Here is a 25,164-nt window from a genome sequence, read left to right on the forward strand (position 1 = left end):
CTGGCAAGATTGGTGCCTCCTCCACCAGAAACTATATTGCATTCTTCGACAGTTAAGTATTTAGTAATTTACTAATTGCCTCACGATAGGAGATTGACATGATTTGCGCGACATTACGCAACGCTATCGTCGCAGGGAGTAGAAAGAATACTAATTTAAGAGAAGGCGTATCCATCAAAAAGATAATCCTGAAATAAAATCGACGGTATCTTTGAGACATGTAGAATTTCGAGATGGATATCAGAAGCTCACCAAGCTATAATCGTTTCAAATGAGTTAACATTATAAAATTAACTAACAGATATACACGAGCTCTGACCAGAAATTTATCATTTTTCCAATCGCTCCGACAAAGATTAGATAAAAAACAATACCGGATTTGATGATATTTAAAAATACCTATACGTATGTCGTTAATTAGCTTATTTATTCACATCTGGAAGAAGGAGCGCAATCGCACAATGGCACACAGAAAAAAAGTCATTCTTGTTTTGAAAATATATTTAGTTTTAACATGGAAATCTTGAAATAAGATTATATTGCGTTAATTAAAGAAAAATATAATTGCTTGAATAATTGCTTACTTGAATGAAGCTATTTTATATAGTTCAATCAAGAGAAATTCTTATGATTTAAAATTTAATTTTCTTGAATGAAAAAGAAACAATGTTGGATAGAAAATAACATTTTTAAATCAAAGATTATAATTTTCTTAAAGTAGAATTAAATAATTACATATTTTTGACAATTACAATATTAAAATAAGACTATAATATTGTTGAAATTTATAATTATTAAATTATTAAATTATAATATAATATAATTATTAAATTCTTCTAAGAAGATTATAAATTGTTGCATATATACGAAAATGAACGCGTTAGTTTAAGTATATAAGTTTTCATTTGATTTATTCTTTTTCTGTGCAGTAAGAAATAAAAATTTTTTTCTGTGCGTCCCTTCCGTTGGAACTTCAACGAGAAGAGATGTCTTGCATCCGACCTTCGCTCTTATGCTCCTCTGCAACGTTCTGTACGTCACTTCCTTTTTCCGAGCGCGTGAATGCGTTTTTCTAAGCACGAGAGCGACTCAATCTTACCGGGGTTGTCACGAACGGTCTTTGCCTCCGCGTTTTGTCTTTCTTTGTCGCTCCCTCGCGTTTGAACGAGGGATGAATGTTCGAATCTGCCCGTTGTATGAATAGCGGAGTGATGTTTGTTTTGAGTACAGGTTCTCTCGCGCTTTGTCTCAGCGGGAGCCGCAGTCGTTTTTGATGCCTCCTCCTCTCGGTCTCTTTCTTTTCTTTTCATCGCACCTTTTTTCTCTCGCATTTGTTTTGACTCGAACGAAGAATTCAGAAATAAATTTACATCCAGATTTTAATAGAATGATGACATGTTAAAAGTAAAATTTATATAGCAAATTGTTGTTAACAGAGAGGAGAAAATATTAACAACGCGCGAAAAGAGGAGAAGCAACGAAAATAAGGACTGGAGACTCAACATTATATTGTATTTTCATCTTCGTTCGAGACTTCGAACGATGTTGACGCGTGAACTCGACGGATTCCGGCTCCGATAAAGACATTAGACGCGCTTCTTGTTCTTGTACGGCGGCTTTTGTGCTTTTCTCGTCAAAAAAGAAAGTATCGAGATGCGGTAGGTGGAAGAGTGGCGCGAAGGTGGAATAAAAATCGCAGGCATGACGACGGTTCTGTCACGGTGTAACTGACTACAGTACAGTTTCGGAGCATGAGTTGAGAAGAAGCTAAATATAGAAAAAACACGATGAAGAGAAAGAATGTATAACAGAAAAGCCTATAATGCTTACATTGTTGGTAATCGATTAATCATCAATTATGAACAAAATTTATTAATATTAGATTTTATCTGATTTTTAATGACTTACAGGATAATGTACGTGTGATAAACGTAGAAAAAAATTATTTGTCTTCTAAGCACATGTTTTCAACGCACACACGCACATAAAGATAATGATTCATAATTTAATTCACGAGATAAACAAACTTATGCATTCCTACCCACGAATTGCATTATAAATTTCTGAGACTTTTGTATGCCCACCCATTCACACATTTATCACATGTTTCGTTCATTCACACCATGTCTCTAATTCGCTCCCGTAAGCAATGTATCGCCTTTCATCCGTTTTTTATACACGAATTTTTTATCCCGAACTTTCGAAGGTGTGCCGCAATTGTTTACCTTTCATTACATTTTTTCTTTACTTAAAAAGAATCTCGCTACCTTTTTACATTTATAATTATAAAAAAATATTTCATTAACACAGCGATCTTCAATTAATAATTCAATATTTATAAGTCATTTATAAAGTCATATATTTTATTAAAAAAGAGAAATATAAGTATAATTTAAGTTTAAAAAATGTGCATTACTTTTGTAAATTAAACGTATAATTTACGCTCTTATATTATATAATACATATACTATCTTCTGTTATAATTCTCTTCTGTTTTTGTTTAGAAAGCAAAGAAAATTCACTGAATTTTTATCATCTTTTTTTTTGCTTGTATATTATCGGTTCTCTTTCTTAAAATCGCGAATAAAATTTATTTCGTCTGTTTAAAAATAGTCTCCTACATATTAAACAGTTCTCAATCAAGATGCAACTGAATTTTTTTTGTGACAGGTGTTTAGAAAACGAGAACAGCTTGCTAAAAAATGTGCACATTGACAAGATTTAATCGTCACGATGATGTTTTGATAAAGCGCCTAATAAGATGCAGCTTAATTCCTAATGTCACATGTGGATGATGATTTTTTTCGTTTTAAAAATATCTTCGTGAATCAAGATTTGTGTTTCTTGTAAGTATAACGTTGCACGACTGTATCATTCGATGGAAAGGCTTTTAAAGGATCAGAAGATTCAGACTAATACCTGAAATGGTGTTGATATACATTTCTATGCAAAGCGCTTTAAGCAGGCCGAGTTTGTCCGAATGATTAAGATTTCCGCCTGTTCTTAAGGATTATGTCCGGTATTCGTCGCTTAAGTGTGTTTTACGGTAAGCCATAAAGGAACCTGTCTGTGCAGGTGCAAGAACTTGCGCACACATTTTTTGCTTATCTTGTTAAAATTCTTACGAATGCGGTAGCAGTGAAAAATAAGTTGGCTACCATCGAGATTCAAAGCAATTCAAAATGTACAAAGTGCTTCAAAAATAACATGCACTACATAAGTATGTGCAAAGTATAATATTATATCAAGAATGATGAAAAATAGCAATGTTTAAATTGACAGATATACAGTAGCTCTCTTAATTTTAAACATAAGAGAATTAAAATCTTGTAACAAATTAATCTTTTGAAATGCAACCTCGTATTTTTCAATTAATGTCAAAAAAACTTTATTAAAAGAGAATTGTATTTTTAAAATTTATTTACCATTTAATATTAAAAATTAATTATCAGAAAATAGAACTTGATCAAATTTCTTCCCTATAAAATATGATGATTACATACAAAATATATAATTGAAAATTATAAATATATAAATATATAATCGAAGAAAGCATGCATCTTTTGCAACGACCTATGCATTCTAGAAATGTAACTGAAATATACAGTCATATATTTTATCAAAAGATATCTAGAATATTTTATCATACGATATATCGATAATCGCACCTATTGCAAGCTAACAAGTTATTTAAACTATCTAATTAAAAGCAGATACACGATAAGGTATTTCTTATCATGTATTTGCCTTTTATTATAGATGACTTAAATAACTTCTTAACTTAATACGACAGATAATAATAAACAAAGATCTTGAGAAATCTCCTTATGCTAGCGTAATATCAGTATATCGTAATATCAGTATAGCGTAATATCAGTATCCAACTAAATGTATGTGAGAATAAAAACTGTCGTCCACTCATAATGTATATACATGCTTGAAGAAGGAAGTAATTTCATACGAGACAGCAATCTTGTTTGGTCTTAGTAAATCGTTCCTTTTGTGATTATTAGGGTGTATTCATTTCAGAGCAGTATTAGGTCGCCTTGTGACAAAAACTCATTTCGCCAAGAGCTAATGACATATCCATCGTTATAAACCCAGTAATCTTTTTCGCAATTTCGCTAACTGCGTCACCGTAATACACACGAGTTTACGAAACACCTGTCAATTTCACATTCGGCAAAAAATATTTCGTCACGGCGCAACGCATCCACCTGTTTCTAAACTTGAACTATTATCTCGGGTGGTTGGCGAAATCTTTTTCTTTTTGTACAGAAAAAGATACAGACAAACACTGCAACAAAGAAGACAAAAAAAAAGATCTGGTATTAAACTGACCCGAGACTTTCTTTTTATCTTCTTTTTGGAACAATTTTCTTTTATCTATATATCTATATTATCTATATATTCATTTATCTTTCTTTTATCTATATATTTATTTATCTCTTTTTTTAAGAAAAATCTTTTATTGTTAAAATAAATGCAGGTATAATAAATAAAAGATATGAAATGATAACTTAAAAAAGTGCTGCCACAAATGGATTTTGCTAGTAACTGAATGAGCGTAGGCATACCTCCTGCCTCACATCCCTATTTTTATCTTGGATTTTTATGAAATACAAATTGTCTGTTTAAAATAATATATATATATAGAATTTGTGCATTATTACGTAATAATTGAAATAATCATTCGTAAAAATAAAATATTTGTCTAATAAGTAATAGAAATAATTATTTCAATTATTATGTAATAATACATATTTCCAAATTATCTATATATTATTTTAATTTTAAGAAATTATTTGATAAAAAAAGTTTCATAATTTTACAAATAAAGAGAATTTTCTTACCATACTCTATTCGAAGAATTATCATAAATATATTATTAATACACATATTCATATGAAAGATATTAATTGATATTATTTCTATGAAATAAGAATATTAATTCTCAGTCAAATAAAAATTAATATATTTGGTGCAATAATGCAAAGCAATAAAAGTTGAAATTTAACATCTCTACTAACTATATAAAACTCAAGAGTAATAAACTGAGATAGAGGCGAGAAGACGCGCGACAAGAAGATAAAATAAACTGAGGGGATGTTACAAGTATACATATATACAAAGAACGGAAACTAAAGTTAAAGAGACAATGTGCGGCAGCACGCGAAAGAAAAAACAAACAACGGAGTTGTCGTTGCCCACGAGGGAAATGAAAATTAACGCGGTTGTCGGGAGGAAACGTGGGTCGGTGAAAATAAACGAAAGAGGGAGGAGGGTGGGACAGGGGGGGGGGGAGAACAAGCAAAGAGAGGATGAGAAGACGGAGAAAAGGGACCGAGCGGCGACGAGACATGACGCCGACCTCTCGGCGCGGTAAATTACTGACGTACGCTGAAGAATCCGAGCGCGCCGAGGGTAATTCCTCGGGCGGGCGAGGCGGTATCGGCGGGTCGCATCTCCATGACAAATACTGGCAGGACCTCGCGCGGACGCGGCAGATCCTATCTGGATTTTATCCCCGCGGAGATAAATGGACCCGCGTATAAAATGCCGCCTCACAGTGTGGTTACGCGTACACGTGTACGCGCGGATATAGGGCCACCGCGCACTGATACCGGTTATCTCGTGCAGCGGAAACCGCGTGCTCGCCGATGCGGAAGGATACCGCCCCCGATATTCTTCATATTTGCCGCAAACCTCAGGACGCGGGCAAAAGCGCGATCAAGATGTATGCTAAAGGCAAATTTGTACACATTACACAGCCTCTCTCTTACTTCCTGCATTCTCGTATTCCAATTCAGCCTGGAATATTATATTTGAAGAGATCGAAGGTATTACTGTATTTTTTCTATTATTGATTGCGAATTATTAATACACAATAAAATAATAAAAAATAATAACATAATGAAAATTCATATAAAAATTATTGGACAGTTTGCAATCTCTGGAATTCAAGAAATGTGATTAAAAAACACTAATCAATAATTATAATTATTAAAAAAATATTAAAATTTTCGCAACTTTTTAATATTATATTTATATTTATGTTGTTTACATGTTTTTTAAATATTAATTTAAGATTTATCCATATTGAATATTTTTATTTAGAAAAGTTGCCTGCGCCTGTACTTATAAAATGCATAAGTATCACACTATATCGTATTCGACAAATGTCAACATCGTCAGTCTCTATATTATGCTTCGAATACCATCATAATTAAGATATTTTTATCGTGACTTCTTATAGAACCTCCTTTCCCTCTACAATTTAAACTCACTTTCCGTGAACCAGGTCGCGACAGTTAAAACGAGATACGATCGAGACGGCATCGCTCTCCCTCCAATCGAATCGGCGACTACCAATCCGTTGCCGTGAAATTTAATTAATTCCGCCTCTTACCGGAGTCACGGTGGCTCCTTATCTTGGATTCCGATTAATACGAAACGCCTTATTGTAAAGAATTAGCTTATTCGACGAGAATCGAATAGTTGGAGCATCGTGTGTGCACGAGGTATGGTAGAAACGTTTATCTTAAGTATACGTGCTAAAGCCACCTCCTGACCCCATATCACTGCCGAAAAAAATCTCTTCCTCCAGAAATTTCGCGTTAAAGACGAACCATGTGTGCCGATTATATCGCAACGATTGTTTCCCTGATTATCTTTGCAGATGTTTTTTATATAATACAGCATTTTTTTTATTTCGGTGATTTAAAGTAATCATCAATGGAATTATATCCATAGTGAAAATTTGTATACAAAAAAAATTGTTGGACAATTTGCAATCTCTGAAATTTAAAAAATGTATAAATCACACTTAGCCTCAAAATAATTACACATATGATATAAAGCCAGTGATAACAAAATATTAAAAAATTAATTAATCCTGTGCATTCGAAAGTTTCCCTAATTAATAATAAATTAATTATTAGATAATTTACAATCCTTAAGATTTAAAAAATATAAATCACACTTATCCCCAAAGTAAAAATAATTATAATTATGACAAAAATAACAAATGATAAAAAACATTTAAAAATTAATTATTCCTGTGCATCAGACAGTTTTCTCTTTCTTTCTCTTTTGCGAAATTACAAGACGTCATGTCTAGTTGAAGATTTTCGTTAAAAATAGGAAAATATTAAAAGGAAAATTATGTCGATACGCTCAATGTGCGATTTGAATTTCACTAATTTTGAGATGTAAAGTATCATTGTGAGATGAGAAGAGCCGATAAAGTATCGATTTAAGCGTTCTATTCAAATACCCTCGCACGATCCGAAATCCGGTTTATAATATACTCGCATTAGGTCGCACTTTCGCGCCCACATAAAGTCCATAGAATAACGCAATTAGCCGTTTCTGAATCGGACTCATGATTATCGTTATTCGTGCCATAATCCCCTCGCAATACGTCGGTCCCTTTTACGCGTTTAACTCCTTGATCTTCTTTTTTTGCCACCGTTAATGCTGCGACCTTCTCCCATTAAAGACGATTATATCGTTACGCCGATACTTACGGCTCCTGGCATGATGTTACAAAATCGAAATACAGATCGCTTTCAATGCGCCCGCTGCCACGTCAAGATCATCGATAGAAAATGATAGCTGTAAAAATTACAACACTCCGTATTTAATATTAGGAGATATAGCATTGGTCAGCCATTAACTACATTTGCGTCCAAGCCATAAATTCTCTTCTCAGATCGCATACTTTGTACAGATTATTATACGGATGGAATCTCAGGTTTCTCATTTCTCTTCATCTATAGATTCCTCGATCAATTTATTGCTGACATTTCCAGCCGGTCTCATTACAAAGTGTTGAAAAACACGTACGGAATTTTTATATCGTTGTCACACACATGAGAGAGTAACTTTGTTTTTATTAAATTCTCTTGGAACAAGTGCGCGCGAGTCCCATCGATCGTGCGTAATCGATCGATGATCTTCGTCATCACGCTTGTAAATTCGGCATTCCTAACGGATCTAGAATCCTCGGCGTTGGGAAGACAAATCATGAGCGCTGTAGTTTCCAACGATCAAGAATGTAATATATGATCGGGAGATCAACGATCTACCGGGAATCAATTTGAATTAAATATAAATTCGTTTTATATCCTGTAGCTAGAGGAAGCTGATCCGCGACCTGCGAGGCCCAATTAGGCTTTATAAGCGGTGTAATATAGGATTTTCAATCGAAGAGAAATCTGAGTCCAACAGAGGAAGCAGAACAAGAGCGTCCCTTAGTAAAGCGGACCGACAGAGACTGCCCGCCGACTTCACACCTTATTTATCTACATCTCTTTCGGGACGTGCATCTGCTGCATCTGTTGCATCCACCAATGTATATGGTGCACGATCATGAAAGTTAAACCGCGATCTACACATTCCTCCCTTCGTCGGGAGATTTAGCGCGCGCAAAGGTCGGCGAAGTTTCATCAAACACAAACGAATCGCGAGTGTAAACCGTCTGAGAATTGACCACGAACGTACTTCATACTTTGTATGATCGAATGCTATCACGATCACGCGAAACACTGAGCGATAGACGACAGAGGAATCCGGCAGACTCTCTCCCCATGATTTTTCCATGTTTCCGAAAAGATAAAATCCGACGCAATACATAGCTATTACGAAAGGACATTCAAAGAGAAGGAAGCATCGATCATCGTATTAATTATAATTAGTTCTCGGCTTATGCGGCCGAGATCTGATTGAGAAATATATAGTGCCGTTGCAAAACACGGTTGACTTGGAGAGATTCAATATCCCACGTTCCAGAGATTGCCACAATGAGAGTCACGTGCAATCAGCAATTCCAACGTGCGGTTGAGAAAGCGGACATTCCGAGATGGCAGCCTACTCTACATTGAATGAGCGCTCGGCAAATTTCGAGGGTCGAATCTTCGACTCGCTCGTCGATACGAAAAAATTTATACCATTTTGCAGCAACAAATGCACACGTAGCATGCGTTATATGCTAAGTAAATTTGTGCATTCTCTAAGATCGTTGCGAGAAGGAAGCTGCGGGGAGAAACGGAGTAAATGTGCGTATCGGCAGACATTTAGCGCGACTGTGGCATAAATTTACACGCGATCGACACACCTATATGCGCTATTTTCATTCTTTTCCTGCTTCCTTTCCCTTGCATGTGCGTAGTGTGCATATGTACATCACATATATATTTTCACGAGGATACCAAGAAACACGAACACGGTCAGGATGCTTCGGAGAGTTCTCGAGAGGCGTAAGCTCATACTTTAGAAAGGCTAGATGTGTATGTGTGCGCTCCAAACGAGAGATCTAACATTGAAATGTGCGCGTGTGAAATTTAGCGATTCTACAAATGCACGTGTGCATCGCAATCGTAAATATTGCAGTCAATGGTACGCACATTTTATGTAAATTTCGAATAATCGTGAGAAATGTGAAGGAGAAGATAAGAGTATATGAAAGAAAAATTGTACGCAATCGAAATTTGATTCCGATTTTGACGATCAAAAAATAAAATAAAATTTTGAATATGCCTGAGAAGCTATATAATTTGTATTTACGTCATTCAAATGGACGTAAAAATAAAACTGTGGATATAATAAATTTAACCCATAAAATTAAACGTCTAATTTTATAGTTCAGGAAACATAGTGACTATCATGATACTATCTTGTGCATCGTATTTACAACTTCGATTATCGTTATTCAGAAAAAAATATTGCTTATGATGAAGAATTTAATTTTTCACTATGAGAGATCGATTTTGCTGCGAGAAGGACAATATAATTGAAAAAAATGTAATGATTCTCGTAATATTCCAAGATAACTGTTTTTTTTTCAATATAATTTCTGTTGGTAATCATAGTAATTGATCCTACAATTTTCCAAGCAATCGATCCCTCGTCAGTTCGCGGAGATACCTGCGAATGTCGCCTCGTGACTCGCTGTCACATTTCGCATTTCTCGGCGCAATTCGCGGGACCGAGGTTCTTCAAAGCCGTGGGAACGGTAAGGGAGGAGACGTTCCGGTGGCAATCAAATTTATGAAACGCACCTAAAACCTCGAAAGATGTTTATCAAACTTCCCGCTTCTTCGCAATGAGACGAGGACACTTACACAGGGAGCGTGTAAGTTCCCAACAACCATATGTATCTTGAGAGTACTCGACTCGGCGCAACTACGCCGGTGAACGTCAGGGACGAGATTTAGAGGCCGCGACGGCGGACAATGCACGACACCTGCGGCACCTTCGAGAGAAACGAAGAGAGGAACGAAGGAAGAGGAAGAGAGGAAAATGGAACGAGAGGAAGAGGGATAAACAGAGGAGTAAAATAAGGAGAAAAGAAGACGCGGAGGTGGATTCATCTCGGCGAGTATACGCCATAAGAAATAGCGTGGTTCGCTTATGTACGTTGCATTACAAAGAACAGAGAGTGGTGCCGGTAGCGCGGCGATATAAAGTAAAGGGACATGATCTTAAAGATTTTCAATATCAGTAAGAAAAGAAGCAAGAAAAAATTAAATATTTATCAGATTCCTTTTAATTGTGCCAACTAAGCCTGTCCTGTCTTTAATTTACATTTATAAAATACCTCCAAAAATTAGACATCATAGTAAATCAACAAACTACCTTTGACATTTCGATGTTCGCCACCAGAGACATGGGTTCGCTAGAATATTAATTATCCTACTGGTGGTCGATCCCGCGATTTTTTTTATTCTCGGGATGGTGCCCGACTTGAAAGGATTTTCGGTAGTTCGGACCCCCGCTGACGACGCGCGCGGTGAACGAGAGGAGAAGAACCGCATAGTCGAGAATTTTTTATTGGTATATTAATTGGACATCCAATTATATCTTACGCGGCGAGGCATAAATTTATAACTTTTAAACTCGCAGTTAAAACGAACCAATTATCGAAGCGGGGGCGGCTGTGTGCCTTTTCGCGATCGAAAAATCGATGTCGAGAGAATATTCACTCGAGTATCCTCTCGAGGAGAACAAACTACCCGATGAAACTTCGCGGTATGATTCTGCCATCGTTAACCATCGACATCGTCCATTTACTGACGCGAGAAGGATCCTTAGCCAGCAAATTCATTTCGCTTCTTCGACACGGATGAGGCACTCGTGCAGCACTTACTATCAAGACTCAACAAGCGTAGATAAAAAGAGAAGAGTGTTAGAAATATTATTAAAAAAAAAAGACTTGATATTTTACGTCAATGTAATATCAATTAATATCAATGCGATTCTAACTGCTGTCATTTTTCAATATTCAGAGAATTTTTTTCTGTTTTTAATTCTGATATAAATATATTCACACATCTGTTCTAAATTTTATCTTAAAATAATAAAAAAAAACTTGTCATATATTTAATATAATATTGATACAAGATTGCATCATTGAATATAAGGTATAGCATATTTAAATATTAGAAATTATTAGCGTTAAATAGAAACAGCAATCTATGTATCATAAATTATTATATTGCAATATAACCATGTTTTTCATAAATTTAGTATAATTTTATTTAATGGATATAATATCGTTAATTGAGATATATTATTAGAAAGATGTACAATATTACGTTATGTGATTAATCATGATTATCATCATAGGTAACGTCGGACACTACTATTGAAATACAAGCATTATATAGAAAACACATATGCAATTAAACATCATACGCAATTTGATTTAAATTATTATTGATGATTACTCCGAGAGCGAGCTGCAGCTGCTGTTATCGCGAAACTTGGGCTCCGTAATTCTGGGGGCAATCATGGTCTTGGAGGATGCGAGTGTATAAGTGGAGTGCGAAGTCCTTTTAATTCTACCTAGAGCAATCCCGGCCTTAAGAATCTCGGCGACCAGGTATCGCGCGCGCGCATCCGTGAGTCTCGTGTGTCTCAACACATACTTGACGATGTTCTCCAGACTGGCACCTTCCACGAGGAGATCCATGTTTTCGCGATGACGTTGTCGAGAACCTACGCGAAACACGATGGTTCGATTTTTTTACATATAACGACACGCACGCTACAAATTTATTTATTACACTTTTCCCCTTGATATGTTTGCGTCATTATCACGCTCTTTCCAGTAATTGGACTATAAAGATAACAGAAAAAATGCATATTTTCTTCGATTATGCCAGGAAACATCGTTATCACGTTTGATATATCGGGTAACGAACGTCAGTCGTTTCTATTTAAATGAAAGATTTATCGGCAATGAATTGCAGTAGTATACCGGGCACGTACCTAATTGGATTATATACTCCCGGAATGCATGTAATAGGAAAAGAACAAGCAGCGTAAGGAAATAGCGTAAGAAAATAAGAGAACGAGGGCAAAAAAAAGAGATGTAGCGGTATCGCTTTTATAAGTCATATATTAAAATCTTATAATGCAATATTTCCTGCGCAAAAAACCATTATTTAAGATATTATTTAAGATATATTTAATAATAACGAAATGAAGAAATCACTGTCAAAAATTCGGGTAAAGTGATAAAAGAAAAAAATTAAATGATTCTAGAAGAAAAAAATAAAAAAATAAAGACAAAAGAAAAATGAAGTAAGTTTTGAACGCAAAAAAATGAAAATTTCTGAACAAAACCGTGAATCACGTTTCGATAAAGAACATAAATAAATTATAAACATTTGATATCATCATTGTCAAAATCCTATGTAATAAATCTTGAATTCTTTACAATCATTTCGTTACAAATTATTTATATATACAAGAGAATATAATATATATATAAAAATATAAAAAAATATTTAAATAAAATAAAATGATTATTACTTTCGAATTATTAATTTTTAATATAAAATATCGAATTAGAATAATTAATACTATTTTTCTCTTCGACTTTCACACTATTACCGTTTCGATATGACTGAGGAGGGAAACAGAAAGACAATAGGGGCACAAAAACAACTCAATGGTAATGAGTGCATGAAAATAGCGCGGTCTCTCATGTGAAAAATCGAACGTGAACGTTAATTCACGGTTGAGGAACGTCTTCGAATATGTACATGTTAACGGGGAAGAGTTTTTCATCGGTCGACGTGAAAGCAGGTGATTCCGCGGCCTAATGGAAGGGCTCGGTACGCTCTCGTAACGTATAATTATCAGGTAGAACGAGCTCGAGAATGTGGCGGCTCGAGTGAGAATAGAGACATTATTCCACTGTTATTTTTTTCCTTCCTGACTCTTTAGCGATAGTAGGAAAATGGAAACACGGAATGATTCGCTCCACTTTAACAGTATAAGTTTCTTAAAACTCGAGGGTCTTCATCAAGCCTCGCGTTTTCTTAAAGACCAACCGTGACAAGCATATTTTCCAGTACATCAGTGCGCTGATGTACATTTAGAAACTGGCAGTATTGTCCTTGAGAAGAGAAACATGTCCATAGATGGGAGCGAATGCAAGATGACGTAATTAATTATCTACGCGACGAAATCGCGAATAACATTACTAATTAATTCAATTAAGATATGTATCTATTGAATTTATATTACTGATTAAGCGGACATTATATGTGTATCGAGAAATTAATTAATTATAAATTATTAGATTAAAGAGCTCTCAATGTTTTGTATGAAGCTGCAAGCTCGTGTAATTGATTCATGGACTCTGAATTTCTTTGCACTCTTATACTTGCGTCACAATCGTCATTCAAAGAGCGTTGAAAGAGATTCTTTCCGGTCTATTCTTAGCAAACTACACATCCGCGATCATCTCTTCGAGATACTTAAGAACGTCCTTCACGAGCGCGAGCTACGATTGCTACAGTTCGTCCGGTTTTCTCGTCCTTTTTCTTTTATGCCTCGTTAATGTCGGTCAATCTTCCTACAGTCTACACAGCAAGTCATAGTTAGAAACACGTTTCTGTCTTACGAGCACAACCAGGCGGAAAATGGACAAAATGTTTGAAGAACTTTGAAATGAAAATTCTTCTATTATTTATTGTACATCAATAAAATTCAATCAAATATAGCTCGTCATCTTATATTGATTAAAATATTTAAAAGTGAAAAGATTCTAAACAAAATCATTATCATTGACATTATAAAGATTTCTAATATCGATCAACGTTATAGCACGATTAAAAGCGACCGATGACCTGCGGAGACGCAAGCGCAGAATCAAGATGAAGTCGAAGATAAAAGCATCGATCGTGGGCGGATGCAGTCATTCGATGAAAGACAAAGAAAAGCACAATATGTGCATCCATTTTCTCCTTTACATTTGTTTCCTTTCTTCGCTTTGTATCGAGCGAGAAACGTGCCAAACATGTCTCTGCTTTCGAGGAGAGAAAAAAGGACTCGTCGTATCGATCGTGCATTTTATTAGCTAGCAGATTCCGTACTTTGGAAGCAGCGTAATTTTCCGCATCCTACATCGCGCACATTCGCGCTTTTATGCGACGCGTAAAAAAAAAGGACGCGATCGGTAGAACGTATGCAATATAATTTTATTATTGTACATTCAATGGTCTCTTCGTTACAAATCATACGTTGATAGTCCTTGCGCATTGCGCGTTCCGCATCTTTAATAATCCTATACGCACACTTGAGCAGCATCCTGATATCATTGAGTGTACAACGAACTCTAGAAAGCCTTAAATACTCGTGTTAGCGTGTTTAATGACTTTTTTTTCCTTTGTGGACAGTTTGCAGGAATCTCTCCTGTTCCGAGACTCGTCACGCGACGAAAACGAGTCCAATTAACTCGTCACCGCCACTAATTACCGCAATGCAAGGGAAGCCTGTCACGAGTAACTAGATTATCACGATTATCATGACAATACAACTTTATTGCTCAATCTAGAATATTTCGCGTAAAATTCCAAAAAATGTCATGAAAAATATTATTTAATAAATTAAATTTAAATATTATTTACAAACAATAATGAAATGTTATTAATTAAATATTATAAATAAAAATATTACTAATAAAAAAATTGTTAATATTTGTTTATTAAAAAACAAGTATGAATGATGATTTTTCTTATCGTTAATATTAATAAAAATCATCTTTATTAATAAAAATTTAAGTGTCTTAGTAAAACGTAATATGACGTTATTTTGCTAAAGTGGGCATTGAACGACACCGCAAGGATAACGAAGTATGAACGAATGCTGAGATATTTACTTCTAGCAAATCAGAAGGCGCAGGCAATTCATTGAAAGCCGCAACGTGCACGAGAGAGAGCAGTCGCGTAGTATATATCGTCTTAACGTTGGCCGTACGTGCGAAATAATACATGGCAGAGAAGGGTCGGGTCTCTTGATCCCTTCCTGAGCACATGATAGTCGCGGTCAACCATATAGTCACGGGCTATTACCGTAGTACCACCGGTTCTTTGTGGCAAGATCGTCAAGAAGAACGTTCAGCTCGAGATAGAGTCATTACATTGGATAGATAAGTTACCCACCTGTACCGTTCAACCTGTCCAGATAAATACCTATGTGAGCCATTGCGTTGAGCATCACATATTACAGTGATCGAATAAAAATAAAGCGAAGGAGAGGAGAAGATTTAACATACTTTTTTTTTTTAAGGAAACAAATTGAAAAATAGAGAAATTTGTAATAATTTGCGGCGGAACTCAAGCAGAAAAGACGTGAATTTATATATCGTTTTATTACTCTTTAAACACGATCATTTTTTCCATGCTATAATTATGACTCTAAATTTGTCTACTCTTAATGATACATATATATATGTGTGGGATTTTGCAGCAAAATTAATCTCACAAAAATAGATTTTCGAAAATAAAATAAGTAGCATGGATTTTTAGCATAGAGTTCTTTTGATAAATCAAAATGATTCGAAAAAATCTCAATTAATTTTAAAATGTTCAATTACAATGAAAATTATTTCATTAATTAATGCGCATAAGTGTTTTTATTGAAATGATTCTTTAGGATTTATTTCCCATATTAATTTACTTAGCTCTGAATTAATAAGTTAGCTTAAAAAAAAGACTTTAATAACAAAGATTTTAATCTCACATATGATAATTTAAATATCTTTTCATTCAAAATAAGAGAAAGAAATTTTACTTATCGCATCCACGAATATCCGAAGGAATACGCAATCACGAACTTTGCAAATCCGTCTTTCGATTTTAATTATTGCTCAATTAAATGATAACTTATAATATGTCGAGCCATTTTTCATTTATGAATGAGTGATTGAACGCAAAGGATGGGGAGTGGGATAGATCGCGACTACTACATGCGTACGCACTGCTTGTCACGTGATCGCGTGGGCGCGCGAGGCAATGACGAACGGTTCACGTGAATGACCGTCATCGTATGACGCGACTCGCGTGTACATACGGCATCTCCGTTCACAGATTACCGATAAGAAGAATCGAGTAGCGAGTTAAAAACAATCGCATATGAAAGCCGAAAGTATAGTGCGATAGTAATCTATTTGACATTATTGTATGCATATACTATATTGCAGACTTATTTTGAACTTATTTTGAAAAATTTCAATTATATTATATATAATTATTATAAATAATTAAATTATTATAATATATATATAATTATTATAAATAATTATTATATAATTATTATAAATATTTATAATTTATTTTATTTATATTTTATTTTATTTAATATTTTTAATATTTTATTAAACATTTTCTGCATTCTAGAATAAAACATTTCATATTTCTGAAATATATACACACACAATATACAGACACAAAATATACACACTGAAATATACACACACAATAATGTAAAATAAATTACTATCGCGAAAATGAACGAGCAATTATTTTTAAAAGTAAATTAAATTCTAAATTACTTACCATACAGCATCATGTATCGCCCAATGCTTCCTTGACCTCCTTCTCCTTCCCCTCTTATTTATCCATTGTTGCTTCGTCGCACTTACACTCACTCGCGAAAAGTTAATTATGATCGCGCGTGCACTAATCACTCGAATACGACGATCGCACGATACTTTACGTGGCTCTCAATTAAAAAATAATAAATAATATTTAACACATAACATAATATAAAACATTGCTTTCAATATCGATCATCGCGAAAGTTAATCAATCGTACAAATTGATAATTATAATCGTTAACTGTATAATAAAAGAATCACATTTCAAAAAATAATGCGACAAATCGGAGAGAAGTCATAAGAAGTTATATAAGTTACGGAAGGTTACAAATTATATTATTATTTCGAACGCGATAATTATTTATTAATATGCTCGAAAAGAGAGACTCAAGTATACTTTGTGTTTTGTGTATCTTTTTAATTTAGATTTTTAATTATTTATTTGCAATAATATATTAAAAATGCGTAGTAATATACGAATCGCAAAATCGAGTAATTAAAATAACGAATTGTCGACATTATATATAATACATTAATTATTGATGAATAATTAATGTAATTATATTTTTCTTTTTTGAAAGAATAGAATATTCCACATAAAGCTATTTTGTAGTGTGTTAAATATTTCGTGTTCACACATCGACTGCCGCGTAATATCTGACCTTCCCTTCCCGTGACGCGCCGAGCGCTATTGTTGACATGCCGTGGCCTTGTCATTTGCGTCGCGAGACTCGAGGGAAGAGGTGGTAACGCTGCCCCTCTCCGCATATCGTAGAATTATTTTCCGAAATGCGACATTATTTCTCATAACTTTTGCAATTAGATTCACGCGATTAAACAATTTTTATGACTCATAATCGTATTGGTAGATATAAATATACTGTTTTACTCCGATATTCATTAATAATTATTTCTTTGTATATGTTTATTATTAGATTCGAATAGAACGAATCTTACATCGTGCTTTAAACTTACCATCAATTTAAATACAATTTATGCTTATAATCGTCGTATCGAGAGAACGAAATAATACGGATATCACTGAATATTTAATTAACGGAAAATCATATTTATATGTGCGCAATTTTGAACAGTTACAGTTGTTCTTACGTCATAAAATAATAAAGTATACATTTTATCGGGAAGTGTCGTATAAAGTATCGTGTGAAAACGTTAACTATGTTTTCGTAAGTGTATATTGTGTAAATGCTACAACACAAGGATGAATAAAAGAAGAGAAGAAGGAGGCTCGGAAAGCATCGGATTCTGACGGAGCAACTATAGGGTAAGTAATAATTTATAATTTATTTATTATTTATAAAAATTAATTACTTTGTTAGTGTAATTTGTTTATATTCTTATAATACATACAAAATATGATAGATTTTATTTTGGATTAGAAATTATTAAATGTAAGACTCAAAACTCATGGAGTTTATTACGATATATATATAAATATATATGTATATGTAATAGAATATTGAAAATAATTATAATGTGTGTTTGTATATAAATATATAAGATATTTGAACATATCGTGTTTAAAATATTTATACAATTATTTAAATTATATAAAAATAAAATTTTTATATTTATAATATTTTATATAGAAATTTATTTAAGATAATTATTTATACATATGCAACACACGTATAATTTGAAAACAATGTTATAATTGTTTGTTATTCTTCTTTTACGTTATATATTATGTTATATATATTTAATAAACTCCAAAATTAAAAAAAGAATGTAATTGCTGATGCATAAAAATGTTATATAACTATATCATGTTTAATTATATATATTAGTTTTATATAATTTTTATGCATCGGCAAATACATTTCTTACATTTAACGTACGAAATTATATAACTACATAATCAATGAATTCTTCAATCGCGTCCCACCTTGCACAAAAACTGATTGTAAGCTTTCAAGATCATTTCATTCTTGTATCAAGGCGTGTGTAAAACGGAAATTCCTTTAGACTGACTTGATACCTTAAGATATATGGCATTCATGAATTCATAATATGATGACGTCTGTACAACAATATGTGAGTGGCTCGATTGAAAAAATAAATTCATTTATGTATATAAGCTATTTAAAAAATAACTTTTTTAAATAACTTATATAAACATAAATCCATATAAATGAGCACTTATAAAATGTATCGATTAGAGTTATTATTTTATATTGTTATATTAATAGACTCTACAACAAGTCTCACAAATGTCTCTACAGCAAATTTATTGATTGATGGGATTAATTATTTATTAGGCGTATTTTTCGTTATTTTACATCCTGAAAGATATGATATACAAATATGCTAAGGAAAATCGAAAGTAGTTAAGACGACTAATAAAGATGCCTGCGTTGAGTGATATCATTGCACATCGCGATATGTTTTATTAAAACGTGTAATGACATTACCTGAGAACTGAGCCGCGGTGTGACATACAACTAATCTCATTACACGACACTGACCATTAAATCGCTTCTCTCTTCCATCAGCGCAATCGCACCAGACCGGTAATAATTATGCTAGAAGCCAGGATCTTTTTTTGCATAGAACCGGTCGACGCTTCGCTATACATTAGCCGACTATGTGTATAAAATCTAGAGGAAGATGTGCGTGGTCGATATCGAGATCCGCGAATAATGCTATCATTTTATGCAGTACGAGAGAACGAATAGACGCGAGTTGAGAGATGGACGACACGTGTATTCGACATCCCCGCAATTATTTTACAAGGACGTATGCGGCCATCGCAATTACACATCGCGATACTTGCCTTCAATAATTAGCGGCTCTTCATTCGCAAAGGAGAGTGCGACATGAGTTATTATTAACGACGCGATTAAATCGTAAGGAGTTTGCTACTGTGTAAGATAATCATGCGAGAAAATCTTTTTTTGTTATCAAGTAGACTCGATGTCTTCTTTAAACCGTGTGATTATATTTGCCGCGAACAGTGATAGGGATACATCAAACATAATATTATACATATAAGAGAATGCACTTGTAAGATTATAATAATTATGAGTATAATTATTATGATATAATAATTATAAAAATTTCGACTTAATTAAAGAAGTAATATATTATTTTTTTACTTTCGATTATCTTCTAGAAAATGATTTATAAGGAATCTGATGACTTATAAAGAAACCGCGGTAGATGTAGTCATTTTTAATATGTTTGTCACCAAGAACTAAGAAAGTTATTCTTTTTAAATTTCATTTTCATTTCTTTTTATAATTATTTTTCAAAAGGAAGAGTTAATCTCGCGTTCTATGCTATTATTAAAAAATATTATTCAAAGCTCGCTCTCCCTCATGTTTTTTCCACTCTTGTCAACGATAAAAAGATCATTTGAAAGTGACAACTTGCTGACACGAGTAATGTTATCTCCGATATCGCAAAAGTGCAGAAAGGGAGAATATGAGAACATGACAGCGAACGCGAAAAGCAATAAAAAAATCCACGGCAAGAGACATAGCTCTCCGTAACCGAGGATGGCGTAAGAAAGGAATGAAAGAGGCCACCCTGCTCGCGAATTACCATAAATGCCCCATGTCGTGCATGCGCGTTAGTGCGCCACTAGCAAATACACGTGTAAATTCAGTGTTTCGAATCCTATTCCGCCACTCTCGATGCCCATTCTCAGTCTCTCTCTCTCTTTCTCTCTCGTGGTCTGCTTCTTCCACCTGACCTATCACCTGATGTCCCCCTGTCTGCCCACCTCTACGTTTCTACGGTACATACGATCGAGTAAACCTCTTCTCGTGCAGCCGGAATCGGCAAAAAGAGGCCCCGGTGCCGCGGTCGCGTGACTTTCATGCTCGCCGAGAGTCCCTCTCTCGTTCCCTCTTTATCACCCCAAGATTCTTCGATGTATTCGACTCAGTGCCGTACATCGGTTCGTGGCATGCTCGGAGAAAGTGTTGAGCGGTTATCCGTTTGCCTTGCTGCTCTTCGTGCTTTTTAAATAAGTCCACTCGAAATAAAATGTTTTATTTCAAAAAGTTTGTAGTATCTTGCTATATTACTTAAATAAATAAAACATACGAGATAAGAACAAAAAATGGAAATTCTTATTAAAAGGATAAATATTTCCATTAATGTCAAACATGATGGCAGTAATTTTCTATCAAATTTGCTTTGTTCAAATTAATCGTTCGCTATTAAAACAGCTGTAATTTATACTACATATACAATTTTAATTTTCATGATAAAATATTTGAAAAAAAAATGTGAATGATTAAAAATATGAAGATTTTAGTTTTTTATATTTTAATAAGTTATAACGCATATACATTACCGAGAATCTAATTGTATATATATTTCAAATATTATATTAAAATAAATAAATTAATAAATAATAACAAAATAAATTATATTAAAATAATCCATCATTCAAATGTCTGTTTTTAATATTTGATTACACTAGATACGACACTGTTGCGATTCTTCGCGGTAGGTTTCCTAGATCTGGAGCAAATCATTAGCAGGAATAACGCGTTTCGCCGCTTTGACGTTCTTACGTTTACTTCGCGGAATTCTGCAGAATTATCGATGACGATGAAAGTGAAATAAAGTATGATAGAGTCAGCGATTAATTCGAATCAATATTCAATTGATGTAATAAACCCTTCTGCGCGCGCGACTTCATAAGATTTATTATTTATCATTTTCCATTAACACCTTTGTTATCTCGAGATAATATCATATTGCTAGTAATACAGCGAATTATTTGTTTGATCTATCGGTTCCTTTAATCTTTGTTATCAGATGATAACAAACTCTATATACAACGTTATCAAATTATATTAGAAAAAAGAAACATGCGTGCCTTGTGACTCTCGTCTTGGCTTCTCCGAACAGTATATTTAGCAAACATATCGTATCTTATGATTGAAATGTACGATGCTTTCATCGTTATATTACCGCCATATAATTTTGCTGCGATCACTTGCGATTATAAAATCATAATTAGAAACTAACATGTTGCAATATTAACTGCAAGGCTAGCAAAAAAAGCTTATTGCTTCGCGTATTTGAAAAACAGTTACAGTTTCTATCATCTTAAACTAAAAAAAAATAATAAATATAGAATCTCTTTGTAAAAAAAATAAAGTTTTTATTCATATCACGCTTTAAAATTGTGCGTAAAAGTAATCATTTTTCGGTATAAAAAAAATTATATTAATGTATTAAATTTATCGCATCTTATTTTCCGACATCTTATGTTTTTAAATGGAATATTTGAAAATTCAAAAAGAAACTAACAATATTTATAAGTTGCATAGTCGCAACTTAAATTATTTTCCACGACAGGTGTGTACAATTTTAATCGCGTGGACGCAACAAGAAACGAGATCCAGGAATACGCTAAAAACTAACCCAGTAACCTAATACACATCTAAGGAGAGCTCTAAGGATCTAAGGGACTCTAGTCTAAATGGATACGCTTCTTCTTCTCAGCTTTTGTGTCTCGTTTCCTCCCTTTCTCTGTTGTTCCTATTCGTGCCTATCTTGTACAAAACCTACAAAAACCGTAACTTGTATCCGTAGACGATAATAATTTACTAGCAAACGTTCCGCCGCGATTTCTCGTTGATTATTCTCCCATTTATAGCCGCGATATATCTCGCAATTAAACACTTTGCGAGCATAAACGTCCCCCGATGAATACTCTCGGTGCTAACATAAGCAAAGAGCCGCATCACCACGCACACCTTTTCTTGTGTGCGCAAATAAAATCGACGTGGAAGAATCTGAACGCGCTTTTCCAAGTGGACTCCTCCTCTTCCTTCTCTTCGCTCTTTTTACATTCGCGCAAATCACGGCAGACTAATTAAAGCCAGTGGTCTCGGTATCGGACCCGAAGTCGGGACCTTCGACCACGCGTCTTTGGCGAGGAGGGAATATAGCGTCGACGATAAAGTATTGCGACCATTACCGGCCAGCAATGACTTATTGCGGGATAAGGAGTAATGTATGGTTACTTAAGGTAGTAATCATTCGCACATATGTTATAATTATCGTCGCAAGCGCGATTAATCATCGCGGGACGATCGACCCGCTCGATGGTATGTACTTTGTTGCGGTATCGCCCTAACCGTGAGTTTCCTCATGAATTTACATGACTCTTGCGCTGCTCGAATCCCTAGGGATTGATTCGTAAGATCCCGCCATCGACGATCGATCGCGATTGCCTGTTGCCTTTGTCGTTGTTAATTTCGCACGACGTCTCAATTGCCGGTTATGACGCTAATCGGGCTTCTAATGCGTTTGCGAATACGAGATCGGGAAAACGTGCGGCCGATAATGAAATGAACGCAACATCGACATAAATAAACATTGTCATAGATCTATCAGATTGCGCGTTTAATATCTAGCTCCCATTCGCCGCATGTGTGTCGATATGCCTATAATAACTACGTTCATGCTTTGCTCGCTCGGTCGATCGACACCTACGACATTCCGATACATCTAATAACGTATACATTATGAAATCGACTGGCCATTTGGGACTCCTAAAGTCCGTTTAATTATCGCAATACGTGCCGCAATCCGTTTTGTATCGATATAAAAGGAAAGGCATCTCTTACGATTGCATAACAATTAAGATTGTTGCTAACATTATCTATGCAACTGTATTGCGATATTTTTGTGCCAGTGTTTGCTTGGTCTTTGTATCTTTGGCTCCGGCTAGATAGGATAGAATGGCATAAGACATCCGAAGCTATCATAGAAGCAAGAGGATAAGCAAAAATGAGATAGCGTGAGACGTAAAGATATCAAGCTGACACGTCAGGTGAATGCTACTAGCATAATGTTATCGTTCTGAGATATGCTTGAGAATCAGTCAAAATATCGATAAAAGGAAATATATGGAACATGTTGATTACTCATGTTTTTGGATTTTACAATCCAAGTTTATGTCCTCGTTTAAAAGGATATAATGATGTAAAATAGTTTTCAAATATTTTGATCATATTAAATCAAGAATTTAATCTTGCTACTTTTATAATTGAGTCTCTCAAAAGTCAAATTGATCAAATACAGTTTTTTTTCTAAATTTCTTTTCTAAATTTTAGTACTAGACATTAATTATGTATAAAAGTGAAAAATTTATGAAAAGAATTTATTTCTTACTTGATTATTAAAAAACACGAATTATTAGACATTTATGATGATATGAATAATCAAAATTGATTACAATATTATTAAAAATGATCTATGAAAAAATTGTTTACTAGTTTGTGTACGCAAAATAATTGGATTTTATATGCAAAAGCTAAAACTGAGAATTATTTTTAACTTTGTTGATTCGTATAATAGTATATTTTTATTTCACACATTTTAAGAATTATATTTTTAAGAAATATTATATTTTTTTATTTTAGTATTTTTTATATATAAAATTAATTTGCTAAGTGAGTATCTATACACACACGCACGCACACAGATATTGTAATAAAAAGAAAAAGGTTTATTTTAATTGAATAAAGTAATTTTTTTATTCTTAAATGTTTGCCTTATATATTATAATTTTCATTCTCTTGTATACAAAAACTATTTTAATTCGGGAAATATGAATCAAATAATTCAGAATTATTTTTCTTTTTGTTAAAGCATGTCAAAATGTCATTAAAATATGACATGTGTATTTCTAGAATCATTCTTTTTTTCGAACTCTATTTTATTTTATGATCTCAAAGCTGTCTGTGCATCAAAGAGCATCATTTCATGCTTTGGAAATATAAGAAGAAGCGAGATAAATTTCTTCATGTGGCGACTGTGACAGATATTCTGTCGTAGGCATTAATGATGGTACCAGTTAGGTGTCAGTTGACGCATGACGTTTGCTTTTCGTGTGGTGCGTACTAACGATTCGTTGTGACAACAAAGATATAATGTTTTTCACGGTTATTAAACATGTCCGGCGACTTCGCACCGCAGGCACGCCCATTATGTAGCAACGGTGTGCGAGTATATAACGCCTTAGGATATATTTTATAGAGGCGATGTTAGAGAGGCACCGATACGGCTAACTAGCAGCCATTCCCTTCCGCATCCTGATTTTTTATTATAGCCACTGAAATTACATGAGAAAAGTGCTGGCAAAAATTCCGATTATAGAGATGATACGATAATTTAAAGTTACTCTCGTAAAATGTTCACACTCTTTCCTACCTATTCAAAAATACTGTGTTTAGTTATCATCATTCATGTAAAAGATACTTGATAAAACTTGGAGG

General features: G+C 34.0%; 1 protein-coding gene across 1 annotated transcript in view; it reads right to left on the bottom strand.

Annotated features, from left to right (window-relative positions):
- Nucleotides 1-25,164, bottom strand: part of LOC105256801 (L-lactate dehydrogenase) — a 165,143-nt gene that overhangs the window by 53,371 nt on the left and 86,608 nt on the right. The window lies entirely within an intron of this gene.

The sequence above is a fragment of the Camponotus floridanus genome, unplaced genomic scaffold (genome assembly GCF_003227725.1).
Source record: "Camponotus floridanus strain SB8 unplaced genomic scaffold, Cflo_v7.5 scaffold50, whole genome shotgun sequence".
Lineage (NCBI taxonomy): Eukaryota > Metazoa > Arthropoda > Insecta > Hymenoptera > Formicidae > Camponotus > Camponotus floridanus.